This window comes from Lissotriton vulgaris, chromosome 6 (assembly GCF_964263255.1).
Source record: "Lissotriton vulgaris chromosome 6, aLisVul1.2, whole genome shotgun sequence".
NCBI classification, from domain to species: Eukaryota; Metazoa; Chordata; class Amphibia; order Caudata; family Salamandridae; genus Lissotriton; species Lissotriton vulgaris.
The window spans coordinates 1,650,143,220-1,650,164,225 of NC_141694.1; the positions used below are offsets into that span (position 1 = coordinate 1,650,143,220).

Consider the following 21,006-nt stretch of genomic DNA (forward strand, 5'->3'; position numbering starts at 1 on the left):
AGGGGGTGGGCGGTCTGCATCATGCTGACTGACAGGCACTGTCCCTCGGCGTCTTTGAACTGAAATAAACTGAGAGTTTACTTCAGTTCAGAGCAGTACGTCAAGGGTGCGGGCGGGGGGGCAACGCCCCAACGCCCCCAATGGACGCACCGCCACTGATTACTACCAACTTCAAGTTGGTGTTAATTACTGATTTCCCTTAAAGAAGCACTTTTTAGCATTTTCTAAAGTGCCATGTGGCACACATCCATGCCCTTGGGGCATGTATGTGCACCACATGTGAACACATGCTCATTTCAGGGGTACAACAGGTTGTCCTTTTTGGACACCCTGGCACCCTTGAAATACCTTGTAAGAAGAGAGAGGAACCCCTTGAGTTAGTCAAGGGAAGTGGGGTGTTGGACCCAGAAATAAGACTAGTTCCCTTGAGACATATACAGGATAAGCTAAAACTTAGCTTTAAAGCAACTAACGATAAAATCATGAACTACTACAATTCTAAACATAAAGTACACATCAATTTATTAAAGTAACAGAAATAAAAACAGTTTACATTTATACATCATACAATTGCTAAAACACAATTAAAATGTCAACTAATAATACAATCTATTGTGACCTGCACAATGCAACAGACAGACAAAAATTTGTTGTAAAACGTAAAGAATTGTAAAATACAAGTGGTACATTCAATACTACAATTTCATCACTCCCTAGTTTTATGGCCACAAATTTTTATATCAACAGGGTAGGAGAGGACTTGAATTGTACAGGAGTTTGGCGTCGACGCGTTTCGGTGGTTCTGAAGCGAATATGTTCCACCTTTATCAAGACTAAAGTTCGATGTCTGTCTTGTTTCAGGGTCTGTACAATTCCCCGGTGTGTTTCTGTGCGATGTGATTAGCTGATGGGTCTGTTCTCTACCACGTTTTTAAGAAGTAAAATAGGATAGATTCCTGTATAATCTCTTCAGAATGTTGAATGATGTCACTTTATAGATTACGACAGTGTACAAATTACAATGGTTCCTGAAGGAGATCAATCAATATTGAGGGAGAAAATCTGAATTGTGGCCATAAAACTAGGGAGTGATGAAATTGTAGTATTGAATGTACCACTTGTATTTTACAATTCTTTACGTTTTACAACAAATTTTTGTCTGTCTGTTGCATTGTGCAGGTCACAATAGATTGTATTATTAGTTGAAATTTTAATTGTTTTTTAGCAATTGTATGATGTATAAATGTAAACTGTTTTTATTTCTGTTACTTTAATAAATTGATGTGTACTTTATGTTTAGAATTGTAGTAGTTCATGATTTTATCGTTAGTTGCTTTAAAGCTAAGTTTTAGCTTATCCTGTATATGTCTCAAGGGAACTAGTCTTATTTCTGGACCCTTGAAATACCTCCCGGTATTACCGATTCAGTAATACCGAATGGCTAATACTTAATGTCTTCACATTCCTTCCTATGGGCCTCCAAGCCCATAGAAATGAATGGGTAGGTATTCCTTATTACCGAATCTCAATTACCGATTAGGTAATAAGGAATATTAAAGATTCTGTATTTTTTACTGAATCTTTACCTACATAGGAAATACTGATTTCTTAATAGCGAATCGGTAAAATTTGCTATTAAGAAATCGGTATTTCTGATTTACCTACATCTGGCCCTTATCTTTTTTTCCAGAAGAGAAAGATCATCATCAGACAGGCTTTTTGTTGACAGATTTACTATACTAACATCATCTATTTTTTCTGGTTCCATGGCCTTGTTCTCATTCCAGGTCTTTCTTCCCCTGCTGCCCCCTCTTTTCCCCCTTCTTGTCTTGGGCCTGGTGTGGTACGCCTGTTTTGTTCCCTGTTGCCTCTCTTGAGCCTTTGGACCTCCCTTAAAAACGTTTTTCACTACTGGCTCGGTCTATTGAGCTATCTCCTTGCTCATATTCCCCTCTACTGTAACTGGTGTATCGATGGATGTGGAACTTGAGCTAACAGATGCTCCTTCCTTGGCTTTATTCTGATCATCTATTGCTGCTACATAATCATATTTTTTTGCCAATGTAAAGATTCTACCATTTAGGTAGTCAAATTCATCCCTCCTTAGCATTTGTGTCTTTCTTACTTTAATCTCAGATAGATGGCGCTTCATTACATCATTTAAGATACAATAGTTTTTTCGGTTGCTCATGAAAGATTTAGTGCTTTGATTTCCAGCTCTAGACTGAGCCTCTGTCTCCTTCTGGAGTCTTGCTGTCTTCCTATCACAATTTTCTATAAGTATCCCCATGAGGTTGTTGGAATTATTGGTGAGTTCCTGTTCCCACTCAACCAGTAAATCTGTGTCTAGGTCATCATAGGTTGGTATAATTTACGTAATCTTTCTAAACGTATGAATTTATCCCTTAGACCCTCTTGTCTATTGGTATTTCTACCTAGGAATATGGATGTCGATGCCATATTGCAAGTCATATTATTGAATAAATCATCAGCCTCTTTATTCCTGTTGCTTCTCTCATCAATAAACGTAGTCAGGGTGTACCCTGGCTGCCCCCTATTTGGTCAGTAAAATACAAAAAGGAATGGTGGTATAATTGATAGGGAATGGGCGCCTAAAAGAGTAATCCCACTTAATATTATAATTGTTTCTACAATTGTTACAGTGCTGTAAGGTAGAGAGAACCACCAGCCTCTCTAGACAAAGTGGTCTGAGCAACAAACAAGGTAATTTCTGATCCCCAGCACACGTAATATATAAATGACATAAGTTGCTTTTGTTAATCACATAACATTTTCAAAAATAATCAATGCAAGTTATTCATTTGCCCTTTTATTCTTTCTCTGAGCTTTTCTTTGTGAATAGATTCCAAGCCAACATGTGTTTCGTCACCTCAGTATGGTTCTACATGTAACTTTTTCAAGGCTAGGTAAAGACATAATACACAGTCACTGTGTTGGTACATGCATATAAGTGCAGCCATGTTTTGCAAATCAAACAAAAGTGAGGTCACACCGAAAAGGTCTGAGGATGCTCCATTCCTGGACATCTAATAAAGAAACCCTTGTGATAGGATAAGTGCTTGAATATAATTCTATTTGTATATTAGCTAATCATCAGTTATGCACCAATGTGTCACAACGCGACAGAAGACAGAACCAAATCTACTCGTGAAAAGCAAGTCACACATAAGTGAGATACGGAAATCAACCGACCTTAAATATTCACTGGTACAACGTCAGCGAGCATGTGGGACCATACTGAGATGCTGGTCAATATGATAGAACTAATTTTGGACAACATTGTCTTTTTATTGAAACACAAGTGGTACCATTTTAATATTGTTTTATGTTATTCCCTTGGGCCAGCCCCCGGGACTCTGATGAGTTTTGGGGGTGGATACAGGGGTGGCACTGCTGGTCATGGAGTGCTGGGCATTCCCTTCACTGCGGATGAGGGTTTGGCCGGCTGTCTCAAGCTGGCCAAATCATCATGCACAGTGAAGCTCTCACCAGCCCCAGCTGTGTTGTTTGGGATGGAGAGAACAGGTACTGGCTCCCAGTCTACCTGGGAGCTCAAATTACCAGCGCTCAGACCAATCCTGAAACTGCTCTCATGCGAGAGAAGCTACAGGATAGGCTGCAGTGTAGACTGGGAGCCTGTGCACAGGGCCAGAAGCAGGAAGAGAGTGATACAGCGAGGGAGGGCAGCGGCACTAAGGTAAGTTTATTTTATTTATTATTTTTTTTATTTTTGTTCCCGAACCATCCCCGCCTCCCTCCGCCCTCCTCCGCATTTCCGTCCTCCGGCACGCCCCGACTTTGGCAGGGGATGGGCCACTACTGCCAACGTTTTTTGAGCAATGAGCAAGGTTTGTGTAACAGTCCAAATGGTGAGCAACATCTCAATTATAACAGTACATATATGCTTTGAAATGTTATGAAAGGACGGAAACATTATTTTGTATGGCAATAATCTATTATGCATAAATAATGCACTTACATTTGCAGTATTCAACAGTATTTGGGGCTAGGAAAAAAGGCTACTACATTGTACATTTAAAGCTTAAAATTATACTATGTTTATGACCACAATTCCATTGGATCTAAAGGGCAATTTACCAAATGTGTGGGTTCTTCTAAAGAAATAGTTTAACCACAGAGGCAAATTGTAAATAACATTGTGACAGGGAACCTGGTGTTCGATCTGGTTGTCATAAGAGATATCAGATGCACTAGCCTGTTTTCCAAATTCGGCAGAAGCGACGCACTGCTGTACTGACTGCCTATGCCCAACTGCGTTCTCTAGGAAGAGGCTAAGTGGAATAACACTCGCCCCAAGAGAACACCAAGATGTTAGCGGGGAAACAAGGAATATGTGATTTGTGCTGAAGTCCTGACTAATCAGCTCTAACTGCCACTCAGCCCCTGGGTCTGTCTGTTCCATGTTACTCTTTCAGCAGTTTTTAGAAAAAGAATGATATGATGACTATCAAGCTTGCACACAAACTCTTCAATTCATACATTAACCTTTTTTGTCTTTGTGATTACTATTACACTCTTTACTTAAAAGTAAGTCAAATGGGTTCTGTATGTCCCAGAGTTCAATCTTTTGCTCATATGAATCGGTTTACTTATTCCAAATTGTTGCACAATCACTGTTCATTAATTGCTCTACGGTGGGTTCAAATCCTGGTTCCTGTCACCCAGCCTCAAATTTGAATCTTTACTGATAACTGAGCTATTAAAAATGCTTGCGCAATGTGCAAACATCATGTGCATGCACACACTCAAACAAAACAGTTTTCACTAATCTGTTCTCTTTTTCTCTTGACAGGGTCTGCCGAATCTTCATCCAAACTGAAAGTGTTGTGGCAGGAAACAGAACAGAACTGGTCATTGAGGAGTCTCTGGAGTCATTATGTGTTTCAGGTGAGTCTCGAGGAGAGATGATATGTGGCATCTCTTGTCAAGAAGATTCTGATTGCCAATCAAGGGCGTGGTACTGGGCGTGGCCTTTTATTCTCTGGTTTCCATGTTGGCCACCGGGATTCCACATCTCGCATGACCTGAAAAGAATGTTCTAGAATGTTCTGAGCAGGCTGTGTCAGCATGCTGTACCAAGTCTGTATGTGCCACTTGTGACTGGAGTGTATGAATAACTGAGCTTCCCTCAAATAACTGTTTGCAGAGTCTCATTAAGGGCCCACTTGAATGATTTCTTGTGCTCTACCAAATAGAATTCTTACAATGTTTAATTTTCTCAGAGTACCGTTGCCTTCACCATTGCCCAGCTGATGGGAGTACATATGTTCCCAATAAACATCGATGAGAGAATAACCACTTGTTTAGTAGAGGTCATGACACCTGGTCAATGCTAAAATAATTTATAGACTACTCTGCAAGGTAGTTGGCTGCTCTCCCATATAGATTGTTTGGATATTTGTGACAAATGGTACATTTTGACCCACATTAGGCCATTAACAGTGGGTCAAAAATGTAAGATTTAAAAACAATTCAAAAAGAATCTTGGGCAGTGCTTAATTTGGAAACAAATATGAGCTGGGCCCTCGTCAGGAGGCTACTGCAGTTTGCACCACACATTGCCACTGTACTTACACAACTACTAACCATCACACTGCTACAAGTGTGACAACTTAGGCTGTTCGAGGCTGACAAATCTTTAAGAATGACTTGGGTGACAGGTATTTGTTGTTTTAAATGTATATTGAATTAAAATACAACAGTTTTTTTGCTCAACTTTAAATTACAAAAAAACAGGAACACTATGTGACAGGTGTCATAAATGCAGGTTCCAGCAATTAAGTGCTGTGCTGGCCCAATGTTATGGGTGCTGACTGTTTGGTCGGCCCCAGGAACGACCAAACCAGTCATAGCACTATCCGTTTTCTTCATGTACATGTACAGTGAAAAAAACTGGACTGGATAACCACACGGGCTCCGTGCAACATGGCATGTTTGCTAAATCACTGGCACTTAGAGGTTAGTCGTGAACTGTTGAAACTCTTCGTTGAGTTCCGCTTCCTGCACGTTGAGCTGCACGGAGGCCCTGTGGTTATCCGGTACAGGTTTTTTTGCCGTAACTGTATGGTTTCTTGCTTGGAGACTCCCCTGACGATGGGCTATTGTTTAAAGTGTGAAATACATTGGGATTAACATCTATTTGCGCAAGAAAGTTGAGATCTTTTTTTCTGCTTAATAAATGCATAGATCAGCTACCAGCGGAGTCTGGTTTCTACTTGTTGAAGAATGAACTCTTGTGAAGATGGACATGTACAATAATGCAATACTCAGTCTACTCTATTTCGTATGTTGTATACATTGTTGATTGTAATTTGTTTACACTCCCTGAGTGTTTTTTGTAGTGCATCCGATGTCTAGGACATACTCCCAGATTTTGTTTTCTCACTATGAATTAGGAGGTTCGGCGCAGACCCTCTTCTGAGTGTGCACACAGTACCATTTTATTTTTTGGTTCACAATGTTTACTTATAATTCTTCAGAAATACGAGTTCATTAGGCTGTTTTCATTTTTCCCAACTTTCTAAAAGTGGCATTTACAGAATTGTGATTGAAAATCAAACTTTACCATTAAGAGGACTTTTCATTACAATTCTTTAAACACCAAATTTGATCTGTCTACCTCCTCACAATTAGAAGTAACAGCAATATTATCCTATAGGAGAAGTAGGCCATGCAGTAGTTGAAAATAGGGTTTTCACTACTAGGAAATTTTAAATTGTAAAGCACATGTACTCATTTTTAAATACACTGCACCCTGCCCTGGGGGCTACTAAGGGCCTATCCGAGGGGTGACATATGTATTAAAAAGGAAGGTTTGGGCCTGCAAAAGCTGTGTTTTGTCAGTTTGAAATGGCAGTTTAAAACTGCACACACAGACTGAAATGGCAGGCCTGAGGCATATTTCAAGGGGTACTTAAGTGGGTGGCACAATCAGTGCTGCAGGCCCACTAGTAGCATTTAATTTACAGACCTGCGTACATGTGTAATACTTTACTTGGGACTTAAAGTAAATTAAATGTGTTAATTAGATGTAAACCACTTCTACCACATTGTAAGGAGAGAGCACTGGTTAGCCGTGGTAAATAGAGCAGAGTCCTAAAAACAGCAGAAACATAGTCAACAAAACAGGAGGTTTGAAGGCAAACAGTTAAGGGAGAACCACTCCAAGGATGCCAGGTCTAACACATACTATATCGAGGAGCATGCATATGTGACAGAGTTCTGTTTAGCAGACTTCAACCCACAGAAGAGGCCAACATTTTAGTGGTGGAAAATGAAATAAACAGGTAATAATCAATGTACCTGGAGTCTCAGACTGCTTCAAGTAGCAGTTTCCATTATGCTCCAATTACCACTCCCAGCTATCACTTTACATGGTTCCATAATTCTGCTATTACTTCACTTCATCACCTTTCATGGTGTCATATGCATACATAAGCAAACACCTACCTGGAAGTTGCCGCCACCGCCAGGAGTCATTCTGAGGCAGCGAGGAAGCCCTGCAGCACGCCGCCACCGCCAAGAGTCAAAATCCAGCTGACTCCACGCGCCGCCGCTCCGGGACTACAATTCCCGGCAGCCTACGCGGCGGCGCGCGTTTCTGACGACGCGAGGGCGCCAGGAGGCGCACTTAAGCGCCGCAGCTACCGGCGGAGCGGGGGAGACAAGCAAACACCTACCTGGAAGTTGCCGCCACCGCCAGGAGTCATTCTGAGGCAGCGAGGAAGCCCTGCAGCACGCCGCCACCGCCAAGAGTCAAAATCCAGCTGACTCCACGCGCCGCCGCTCCGGGACTACAATTCCCGGCAGCCTACGCGGCGGCGCGCGCTTCTGACGACGCGAGGGCGCCAGGAGGCGCACTTAAGCGCCGCAGCTACCGGCGGAGCGGGGGAGACAAGCAAACACCTACCTGGAAGTTGCCGCCACCGCCAGGAGTCATTCTGAGGCAGCGAGGAAGCCCTGCAGCACGCCGCCACCGCCAAGAGTCAAAATCCAGCTGACTCCACGCGCCGCCGCTCCGGGACTACAATTCCCGGCAGCCTACGCGGCGGCGCGCGTTTCTGACGACGCGAGGGCGCCAGGAGGCGCACTTAAGCGCCGCAGCTACCGGCGGAGCGGGGGAGACAAGCAAACACCTACCTGGAAGTTGCCGCCACCGCCAGGAGTCAATCTGAGGCAGCGAGGAAGCCCTGCAGCACGCCGCCACCGCCAAGAGTCAAAATCCAGCTGACTCCACGCCGCCGCGTAGGCTGCCGGGAATTGTAGTCCCGGAGCGGCGGCGCGCGTTTCTGACGACGCGAGGGCGCCAGGAGGCGCACTTAAGCGCCGCAGCTACCCGCTTCGCGGGACGCGAGCGGGACGCCCGGGGCGAAGCCCGGGCAAAGGGCGGGCCCTCTACGGCCCTCATCGGCACGAAGAGGCAGGAGCAGGGCCAAGAACGCTGTCCAATCTTATCTAAGTAAGTGCTGTCACCCTTTTACTCCTGTATACGTCTGGATCTTCACATCGTCTGTCACCCCAAGGACTACCCTTGCTGATACCAATATGTCTAAAGCCAAAGCATCCTCTGCACCAATTAACACAATAGAAAACTACATGGTACAGAAAGTTGCCAAAATCAACCAGGATAGGAGGTCTTCTTTGGGTCTTAGCTATTCTCCAGACATGCTTATTGGTAACACACCTCCACCAGTCTCAGTTCTTGATATTAGTAATGAGGTCTTTCAAACTCCTGATACTAACTCACTGACCCAACTACTAGTTGAAATTAATGAAGTAGCCCCTGAGTGCACTAATGACGCTGAAAGTCACACCCTAGAGGAGGAAGCCCCAACACCGGTGCCAGCCCCTAGAGTAACGAAGAACAAGGGTAAAAATATACCTAAAAGGGGCGGACTTAGATCAGGTAAAAAGTGTCTTGAGGCCTCCTCAGAGGATAAACATGGGGACGATAGTGGGAATAATGGGGGAGGTGGAATCCATCTAGACGAAGATCAATTCAAAAAGTTACTGAATGCCATAGATAACAAAATTAAAACGATTACCAAACCACTTTTAAGCAAAATTGATTCGCTCACAGCAGAGGTCACTAGATTGGGATCGCTTCTGCAAAAAACTATAACAGAAACACCTAGGCCTGCCCAAACTAATTTGACAATGACAGTCCCTAAAAATACTAAAACCATAATCTGCCCAGATGGTGCCGCAAGCACTTCCCAAAACAACATGTACCAATCTGGTCAAGGGGGAGAAGGGATAGGAACTACAAGTCCAGCCCAGAGGGTTGAGGACTCAACAGGGCCTGCTACCAGATATACCAACGAGCTAGAGAACTTGGATAGGGGTCCTGTAGAATTAATAGTAGAAGCTTCCCCACTAATTCTGGTTCTAGCAAACGTCCCTCAATTAGAACCAGGACAAGAGGAGAATATCCCTTCATTGATAAACAAATCACTCCATTGGTTATCCAAGAATATGGCTTTTAAACTAGGAGGCAGGGATCAGTTGGCACAGGAAATTGTAAAAGCTAGAAGGGTCGAATGGATCGGAGGTGGCATTAAAAAGTTTAGGGGGGATTGCGTGGTGTTGCACCTCTCAGATCCCGAAGCCCTACCAAATATACTAGCTAACATATACCCCCCTCAGCGAAGATCTACAGAAATAGTGCCATTAACGCTGGATTTCTTTTATACAAAAAAGGGAAATGCCATAAATCCAACGTTGTTAAAAACTAAGTGGAACCCCGTTATAAGAAAAGCTAAATACCCGCCAAACAAAAGTAACTGGGGAATTACGTTAGAAAATAGGTTTTCCGCCATTTCAGGACTAAGCCAATGTGATTGACTGGATAATCAGAGGAGTACAGGGCAACCAAAGATTATAGAGGTTCATCATGGGAATCCTAGTCTTACTATGTTAGAAGAAACAGACCATAGGATACTTGACCCTAGAGGCTGTACCACTAAGCTAGTGGAGAACAGCTCATTAACTGCCCAATCAGATATTAAATTGATTGAAGTAAGGTCCCTATCTGGTGAGCCTTCCCCTAACCTGACTACTCCCTTAAATAAGACGAGTATGGAAAGAGGAAGTCCCATCAAGATCATCTCTTGGAATATTGCAGGTATCCAACAAAAAATTGAGACCCCGGAATGGTGTGACTTTATAGATTCTTATGACATTGTACTGTTACAAGAGACCTGGTCAGTGTCACCAGTATTTCGCTTGGGATTCTTAAACTTTTATGTGCCCGCGAAGAAGAATCCAAAGGGACGCCCTTCAGGGGGTTTAATCATTTGGATACGGCAAACTCTGCAATGTACTACTAAGCAGAATCCTATCTCCAACAGTGACCTACTTTCTATCCTGCTTACTTGCAACGATGGTTGCAAGCTGGCAATATATAACATCTATGCTAGGGGGACTCTAGGGGGTATACCCTCAGATATAGTAATAGATCTAGATGCGGACCTAGAGAAGTTATCTACCCAGTATAACATCTTAATAGGAGGAGACCTAAATACAACATTTGAACCTCTAGGTTGTGAGGATAATGATCTGACTTATGAAGAAGACACCAAATGGGGAATTCCTCAGTTAGACATTCCAGTGGTTAAAAAATGGTCACAAGTAGCTATTCAGGTGAAAAGCTTATGCCTATCCAGAGGATTGAGGGCAGTAAATGGCCGCACTCCTTCTGATGCTCAGGGTAGGCATACCTTTGATAACCTAAGATCAAGTAGTAGAATTGATTATATCCTGATAGACGTTAGAGTCTGGAACAAAGTGATCGACATGAAGGTCATATCCAGGTTGGAGAGTGATCACAACCCTCTGTCTTTAATATTTAACCTTGAACAAAAAATTATGACAGAAAATTTAGCTAGGAACTTTATGACCTCAGACGCTGTTTTATCAAACAACGTTCGTCATGTTAGATGGGCAACTTTAGTAGCCAATGCAGAGGATAGGCAGGTCCTTGAGGGGCTAGTTATTGATGAAGTTGCCAGACTGCAGGTTTTAATGAATGATGGAAATTTTAAAATGATAATTGAAGAGTCACAGCCAAAGTTCTTTGCCAACCTCCAGAAGTTATTCTTGAAAGCTGGTAAGAAGAAGAAGGGTAACGGACAACCTATAAAAAAGGGTTGGTATGACCAATCATGTAGAATAGCAAGGCATAACCTTAGTAATGCCCTTAGATCTAAAACGGGAGTTCTGAAAGCCAGGGACGAATACAGAAAAACCCAGGCAAAGGCAAAAAAGCAATGGGATGAGAATCTCTGGTTAGAACTGAAGAAGGCATGTGCTGACAAACATCAGAAAGAGTTTTGGGCCATATTAAAATGGGGTTCAGGGGGTGTAGCGGAATGCCCAAAAAATCACGTCCCGAAAGAGTCTTGGGTTGACTTCTTCAAACCCCAATACGCTGACAATGTAGGCCCCCAGGTAGTCCCCCCTCCTGATAGGGTCTTCTTTGCCAATGGACCATTCACACTAAAAGATGCACATGAGGCAATGGATGGAGTGACCAGAGGCAGGGCACCAGGCATTGATGGTATACCGGCTGACGTTTTCTTACTAGACAGAGATAGCTGGTGTAAATATTTCGTATGGCTTGGGAATGCTATCGCACAGGGGGCAAAGATTCCCACAACGTGGAAAGGAGCAGAAATTATTCCAGTTTATAAAAAAGGAGATAAGGCTCTAGCAAGCAACTACAGGCCAATCAGCCTCATCGACTGTGCCCAAAAATTGATGGGTAGGCTGGTTCAAAACAAGTTGCAAGCCTGGATAGTTGACAAGGACATTCTTTCGCCTTATCAAGCTGGATTTCGCCCTTTAACCAGCTCTGTTGACCAAGTGTTTCACTTTTTAACTTTATATTGGAAGAACGTCACCCTGCTAAATGGTCCCCTGTTCGCTGTTTTTGTTGACCTAAAGGCCGCATTTGATTTAGTTCCCCGTCAAAAACTTTGGGATGTCTTAAGGGATTTAGGAATAAGCCCGGAATTACTAACTTTGCTTGAAAGTCTCCACGAGAACAACTATGCCCGGATTAGGTGGGGAACCCAGGGGGAGGTCACGGAAACCTTTCCTGTGGAGAGAGGAGTAAGACAGGGCTGTGTCCTGGCCCCCACGCTATTCTCCCTCTATATAAATGGCATTGTGGATTTCCTGAAGCAAACTCCGACGGATGCCCCATTACTAGATGGAAAGCGAGTTCCAGTACTTATGTTTGCGGACGACACTCTGCTGGTCTCGCGGACCCCTAGTGGTCTACAAAAGACACTAAACGCCTTTGGTGAATTCTGCCGGATCCGAGGCCTAGAAATAAATACATCAAAGACAAAATTTATGAATCTGAATCCCTTTAAGAAATACAAGGGGAAAATGGTTCATAATGGGGCTTTTTTAGAAGAAGTTGACGCCTTTACCTATCTAGGCATCTCTCTGAATGCTAGCATGAATTGGAGATCTCATATGGACTTTGTAATGTTAAAATATAATCAGTTGGCAGGGGCAATAGCCAAGAAGTATAAAACTTCATTTACAAAACCAATACAGCCAACATTGGAGATCTACGGCATGAAAGTGCTGGGTGCATGTCTCTACGGGTCAGAACTTTGGGGCTTCACCAATTTGAATGCTTTATCAGTGGCAGAAAACAAATTCCTCCGAGGCTTAATCGGGGTCCCACAGAGTACCCCTTCCACTCCTCTCCTTTATGATCTGGGGAGGAAAAGGATTGTGGACATGATTAGACTTCGTCCCCTCCTATACTGGAGGCGTATAAAAACTACCCCGGAACTGAGCCATTATGCTGCTGCCTTATTGGATGTTGACAACTCTGATACCTTTCACAAAGTAGTTTGGTTAAAAGAGGTGAGGAAACTACTTCAAAAATTGCACCTTGGACACTTGTGGTCCGTAACTGACCCAGATGACTTTCCTTCCAAGAATACATTAAAAAAGCTATACTGGGAAATGATAAATAATGCCGCATTGGTCTCCAGCCAATCTCTCGCCTTGACATCCCAGTTTCTAGAGATAAAAACTTTCCCTATGTTTGAACTGTACTGGGATTTGATCTCCAAGCCTCTAGATAGGAAATTGTTTTTCCAGTTCAGAGCCGGCACCCTACCCCTAAACGCTTTTACTGTTAAATGGTCCCCTGATAACGTTAGCACATGCTTTTATTGTAAATCCCATGAAGAAGATATTTTGCACTTTTTATTCGTATGTCCATTATACACTGCCCCAAGGAACAGGTGGTTGAAACCGGCATGTAAAAACCTGGGCACAAGGAGATGTCTCGAGGCTTTTAGGGTCCTGAAATCAAATTGTGCCCCTCAACTTGCAATTGCAGTGGCCAAATTCCTGGGATGGGCTTGGATAATACGCACGCGCACTTTAAAACCCCCATGAACTACATGAACTTCCTTTGGTCTGTGATGAAACTTTTTAAAATGTGTAAATTTTAAAGGATTCTTATTCGCCAACAATGCACTATTGAATATTATTTAATATGTTTTTTACTATTAGATTAGTATTTATTATGTTTAGATAGGGATGAAAGCTTTTATGACAATGTTGTCGAATAAAGTATTTAAACTTGAAAACTTGAACTTGCATACTCTTTAATTCTATATTTTTCGAGTTATCACTCTTTGCCAATTCTTATAGTGCTGCAGCCAGCTCACTTTGCTGTTTCCATAAATCTGATAGGGAACATACTTTATAATGATCTTCTAAGCACAGCAATAGGTCCTTGCAGTACTCAGGCCGATTGGGCGATGGCTCAGCAGGTGCAGTTAATTCCCTGAGGTGAAACTTCCTGTAATGTTTATCCTAGTTTAACTACGACTGAGATGTATGCTCACAAAGGAGGCAAGACAGAGGCAGCGCTTCCGACCCAGAGCTCAAAGCAGGAAGGCAGGAGGAGCAGACATTTCATTTCTGTTTTTAGCCATCTTCCTCTGTCTTAACCTCTACAAAGATGGCCTGCATTTGAGCGGTCACTTGATGTCCCCTGCTCTTGACAGTAGTGGGGACTATCGTTAGGTAATCCGTTTTAATGCTACAAACACTGGGATCTTGAGACCTAAGAGCTTGTTCTAGACATTTCATGAGGAAACAAGTGTCAGGGTAGTAGCTGTAAGGAGAACAAATCAATGCAGCCTCTTCTGCATCATAATTAAGGAGAAGACATCATTGCTCTGTGCAGCATTGACAAAAGCAACAGTTGTAAGGATCACTTGGCATGCAAAGCATTTTGGTGTTCTAAGCAACATGTTGCTCGCCAGCTTCACATTGAGCACCACTGAATTGGGTAGACAATACTCCGCTCATTTTCAGAATCACACCATTCTGATCAGAAGAGATTCTCTGACCGGCTCAGTAATAGCTTCTTAAAGATGTATTAAGCAGCGACACAGACCTTCAGTAATCTGGCCGGTTAAGCCTCAAGAAAATACTTGATGCTGATTTCCAAATCTCCACTGGTGTCAAGAACGTTCTTGCCCTTGAAGTTACTCAAATAAATCTTTAGTTAGCTGCAATTCCTAGGAAGAGTGTGGGCCATAAAAGAGTACACCCTGTCCCCACCTGATGAGAAAGCTAGATTTAATTTGCCCTGCTTCCCTTTCTTTTGTCAAACATGCAGCAGCTCCTGAATGAAACAGGTAAATGACTGGTTGTGTCTCTGATAGCACTGCACTGGCTCTGCATACACAAGAGAGTGACATGTAAATCCCTTAGCTTGGTGACGTACTCAACTCAGAATCTTGACTTTCCCTTACTCAGGACGAATTCACACTGATTCATAATAGGTTACACTCTGCAGCTCTCTAGCTACTTTCTATCATGTAGGACCTGGCCTTGTGCCCTTTTCATAGTTGGGTTTAACAGTACTGGCATAAAAAAAATAAAAAGTATAACTGTCAAAGGTATGACTCGGCCACACTAGTTCACTTATTTTCCCTTCTTTCCCGAAAATCCATAACAAAATTGAGACACGTCTCATATTTCCTGACACTGGTTAAGGGAATGGAGGCTACCACTACAGGTTAAGTTTCAATAAATGTTTTTAACAAGAGCAAATCTGTATGTAAGGCAAGCATTTCATCACCCGAAACCCAATGGTATTCTCACCTTGAGGCGGTAATTTCCATGTATTTTGAACTCATTCATGGAGTCATCAGCATTTACGTTTAACGGCCAATGTTAAGCACAAGGTCGCTGCATTGTGCATGTGCTTTTGAGATGTGCTCACAAGTGGGCAGATATTTGCAGACAAATGCAGTATCTGTGAAGTTTGGTTGGTCTGTGCTTTCTGCATGTTATAATCCACCAGTCTTAAAATGACTGAAAGTGAAAATGGCACCCAGTGACCTTACATTTTAAGTAGTGGATCTTTATGTGTCTGACCACGATAAGATGTCTGTATGCAGGTAAATACGTTTTCTTGCCACCTACATATTTGTTAATGCTCCCCATATTTTATGATGTGGACTCACACAGACATTCCTCTCCTCTGCTGGCTTTGTCTCACTTTTTTTTCTTTATGTTGGTAAGTTAAAGTTCTGAATTTGTGGATGAGTTCCCACTTGTGGTGTGAAATAGTTTGTTTTGTGTAAATAAAATAATAAAGATATAACAAAGAAAAGGAAATGTGTGGCATCTCTGGATCTTTGCTTTTCCTGATGTCACACTCCCATGGTTACTGGTGATTATATTTTCAGTCAGTGTATCCCCGGTGATGGAATTGTGTATATTCAATTGACTGATGACTGTTACCTGGATTGGCTGGGACCTTGGAAGGGTTCTTCTCATTCTCCAATAAACCTGATTTTCCTCATTTCAAACTGCCTCCTGCCGGATCCTTTCAGCTGTTATAAGGATCGTACACAGGCGTAGTCGGCAGCCTAAAGGGAAAGAAGAGCTCAACAAGTCTCAACTCATCTATTTTGCAATTCAGCTTTTCAGCAGGTACTGTGACCTTTTATATTCTACACATCTAACGACTGGGAGCTATCGCCGCACTTACTCGACGCGGGCTCGTCTTTTGGGTGGTGTTAGAACAGTGACATTTCTGTCTTGGCATTCAGTACTCTGCGTTTAAAGACAAGAGCATCCAGGAACTTTTTTATGCGTAAGCTGTTACTACGCTGCATTTGTTTAACTAGATCTCTACTTCATATATCTTTCTAAGTCACTACAAGTCCTTACAGCATTATAACACTTTCCAGTGCACCGTCGAGGAAATTTACCGCAGCTTTGTGCGAATTATTGGAATCTTAAAGTGTGACCGCTATTCTGCAGCGTCGGTGGAAATGGGTGTTGCCATGTGCGATTGATGGTCGTTTTTAGGGCTCGGGCCAGCCGTACACTGCGCAGCAGTGTCGCGCAGCGAGTCCTTTTCCGAGGGGAATTGAAAATGGACCTGGAAATTCCACGCATTTGTGCGTGTTATTTCCCCATACTTACCTTATCTAAACATTAAAAAAACATGCTTTTACCATTCATGCATTTACAACGAATTTCGTTGTAAACGTATGCGTGGTAAAAGCATATAAAATGGAATGCCATGCGTTATAATGGCATTGCGGAGTCATGGTACTTTTGTAATGAAAGTATGCGGAGTGATGGTATGCAGAAAGAAAGTTGCAGAATAATGGGTGTTCACCCTCCCCCGGTAAGTACATTGGTGGCACGGCAGCCCACATCTCCAGCAACATACTCATATTTTTCCACCACCCATTTGAAAAACGCTCATTGATGGCCAGCACCGACATACACTTTTAGACTCACCTTCCGCAACAAGTTCTAGAATTACGAACTTTAGAGCTGGGGAGCTACGTTCGAATCTCGGCATCAGCTCAACATCCTGTGATTCCAGGCAAATCGCTTTGTCTCCCCGTGCCTACCACAAATGAATGTGTTCTTCTGTAATGTAAATTGTGCTCATGCCATGTTGTCGAGTTTGCGCTATATAATATTGCAAGGAAAATCAAAGTAGGGAAACTCGAGTTCACAAACTACTGAACGCGCACTCTTAAGTGCATCAGCAGTGCACTGTGACTCTGAGCGTTTCACAGGCCTGTCACAGATAAGAAATGCTATCAAAACAAAATCCTACAAAACAATATACTACTGGCCGGCAGCAATTCGTACCCGGAAAACGTCGGGACGGGCTGCTAGTGAAATAATAAAGATGTAACAAAGAAAAGGAAATGATATGGAACTTCCATTATGACTCTCAGAATGACTACCTTCTGTCCCCAAAAGATTTAGGGGTGAGTATTTGAGGCACAAATGTACCTGACAGTCATGGGTCACCAAAAACAATCACAGATCAGTAGTAGCTATATCCACCCTGGCGTAATTGCAAGAGTCGAATATCTGTAACATTAGAAGATTTCCCACCATTGTCAGTGCACTTTATAATTGTACACTTATATTGATTATGTGGACATAAATAAAAGTTGCCTGAAGTCTGATAACCCACTCCACTTATATGACGACCTGAGATTGATCTCAAGGACAAACAATAGTCAAGTATGCAATAATTGACAAGACCGAATCAAATCACAACTAACCCAAGGAACATCAATGGACTTCCCAGCAAGATTTCAGACCTGGACTTTAACACCTACCAACAATCATTTGACATCATCGCAGTGCAGGAAACCTGGCTGGCAGATCCATCTCACCACCAAGGCTTCTTGCGCTTTTTCACTTCACCATCAGAGGGGCAAAATACAGTCACCTACATGGCGGACTTGCCAGCTTTGTCTCAATCAAAAGCATTATCTCAGCTCACGCAGTAGGTCCGGCCTCCCCAGCAACCAACACAATTAAAATATCTGCGCCGTCTGCAACACCTAAAACAGGATATCCGATATCATACGAATTAAGGTTTCCATTCATTCCAAAAAGGAAAATCAAGGCTGTCCGGCAATTGGTAGATCACCTTGAGACATGCATAAGCGAAGGGGGATCAGCAGATATTATCCTCACTGGTGACTTAAATCTACATCTATTAGGCTCCTCATCAGCAGATGAAGTGTCTACCCAAACTTCACTCTAGGTCATACAAACGCAGGAAAAAAGCAGACTGGGACACTAAGGTAGAACAGGCTGACGCCTTTTGGAGGATCTCAAACACCTCAACCTTAGAGCAATCAATGGATGATATGCTGATGATAACCCCCCGGCAGCCACCCATTACTCCTCAACCACAAGCTTGACATTAGATTACACTTTTGTCTCCCTTTCCCATTTCAAGCAGGTTGTCTTGTTCCACTTAGGCGTTCAACGCAACAGTGACCATCGACCTCAAGAGTTCTCATTAGGAACAACTTCGCCCATGTTTGAGTGGTCACGGGCTGCCCCGGAAACAATTTTCACAATTTTCACAATCAATTATAGGAGGATCAGATTTGCTCAAGCATCAATTGGGAGTCTCTTGCAATCTGCTACACTTCTCCTTGAGACACGGTCTGGAATAGGTGAAATAGAGAGATGGGAGTGCTTTACCAACAATTTAGCAGAGTCCTTTGCTACCCGACTAAACCAAAGGTGCACCGAAACCACAACAGGATGGAGTGCATCCCAAAAGTTCAAAGAGCACAAATTAAGAACATCAAAGTCACGACCTACAACACATTAAGATCTCTGTGCCACAATACAACCGACAAAGCTTCTCATATTCTATTGCAACAGCAAAAAGTATAGTTTAAGAGACTGAAATGGGCAGCCAACAGACATAGAGAGGAGGAGATCTGGACAAACTTACATGCTGACAGCAACCAGAAAGACAGCACAAGATTCTGGGGAACAGTTAATAATCTCATCCGCCCGCCACATGAGGGAGTTTTATCCAACATCTCAGAAGAAGACTGGGCAATATATCTTGGGGGCCACCTCTACCAAGATCACATCACACAGACCACTGGATCAAAACCTACCATACACACAAGAGGGACCCCGCCAGCACTTCACAGTGAGAAGGGAGCATTACAGCACCTCTCCCAACAGAAGAAACACGGTGACTATACCACCTCCATAGCATAACATCCTGCCAATAAAAAGGAAAATTGGGAAAGTCAGGAAGGAGGGGTCCTGGGACCAAATGGAATCACCCTTGCAATTTTCAAACAGGATGTAGAACTCTGGTCCAAAACCCTCCAACCTCTTTTTACTGAGATAAGACAAATGCCCGGTGCCCACCTTTAAATACCCCTTCCTCCCTACCAAATTCCTAACCGTAGTTTTACGGCTGAGCTGGCCCAGCCCTATTATCTTCCTCCCATGGCCTGGTCCTATGTGCCCGGAATGCTTCTGTTGAAACCACTGACGCATGAGCAGTTCGTGGCAATATACTAATGGTACTTGCAGTTTTCATGCACCAGCACTGTTTTACAATGGCTGTGAGCATTTGGGCACATAAAGGCAGTGATGTGCTGCCCAAATGTGTTTTAAGTTAGTGCAGAGATGCGGGGCCACTTAAGAACGCAGTCCCGGATTTGCAATACATCGTGTGAACACACGGCCAGCACATTACTAACTGTGCATGCGTTCAGAATGACGCAAACATATTTTTAAAAGTACAGCTGTGATGCAAAAGGAACAAATGTGGCACTTGCGCAGCTTCCGGCAGACATGCACTGTCTTTGGGTCACACTTCCACAGGGTATACAGACATAATATCGACTCAAAAATATAGAATGGCACAAATATCGAAGTAAAAATATAGAATGGACAAAATATCGAATGGACAGAATATAGTGGTAAAAAATATTGTTTTGATGGGAAATAATTTAATATCGGTTTTTAAAATATAGAAAGTTAAAATATCGAAGTATATAATATAGTAATTAAGATATTTCGAATTTTTAATAATATCGATTTTTTTTAAAGTGTATTTCTTAATGTTATTTAATTTTTGTGAAACTGAATTCTGTAGTGGGTTGTGTGTTTATTGGGGAATAGGGTGGTAAGTAATTTAATTGTAATTAAATTAATCATTTTTATTCATTTATTGGTATTGATTTTTAATTTATTTTTAATTAATTGTTAATTGGCAAATAATTTGTATTTTTACCCCTACGCTATCCAACGCTTTCCCTACTGTTGCACCCTCTGGAGTGGAAATAGTAATTTTTACCCCTACGCTATCCAACGCTTTCCCTACTGTTGCACCCTCTGGAGTGGGAATAGTAATTTTTACCCCTACGCTATCCAACGCTTTCCCTACTGTCGTATCCTCTGGAGTGGGAATAGTAATTTTTATCCCTACGCTATCCAACGCTTTCCCTACTGTTGCACCCTCTGGAGTGGGAATAGTCATTTTACCCCTACGCTATCCAATGCTTTCCCTACTGTTGCACTCTCTGGAGTGAGAATAGTAATTTTTACCCCTACGCTATCCAACTGTTGCAGTTGCTGGAGTGGTAATAGTACATTTTAACCTCTTGCTATGCTACAGTATAAATGTTGTATATTTTTAAAATATATTATGTTAATATATATATGTGTTAAAAAATCAAGTTGTACTTTTATTATTTTTTTACTTAAATTCATTATTTAATAATTTTTAAGTTATTTAAGTATTTTTAAGTATGTTTTATTTAATGATAGTTATTATTTCATTAATTTTTAATTATTTTTAAGTTATTTTAATAAATTCGATATTTTTACTAAGTATATATATTTTTTCGATATTTTTGAATCAATATTTTTGTACTTACCTGTTTGTAGATAGGATTTCGATATTTTGTCTTTCTATATTTTTACTTCGATATTTTTTTGTCTATATTTTTGTATTCTATATTTTTTCAGTGATCCTTCCACAGCAATATAACGCTCTCCCATTATTTTTTTTTAATGCGACGTTACTGGTGGGTGATTCCCAGAGCTGCACTAGCCCTGTGTTTATGAGGTATGTTGAACAGGTTATGA

General features: G+C 42.2%; 1 pseudogene; it reads left to right on the forward strand.

Moving 5' to 3' along the window:
* The window catches only part of LOC147709253 (uncharacterized), a 50,801-nt pseudogene extending 34,401 nt beyond the window's left edge, over positions 1–16,400 (forward strand).
* Positions 16,401–21,006: the final 4,606 nt, after the last annotated feature.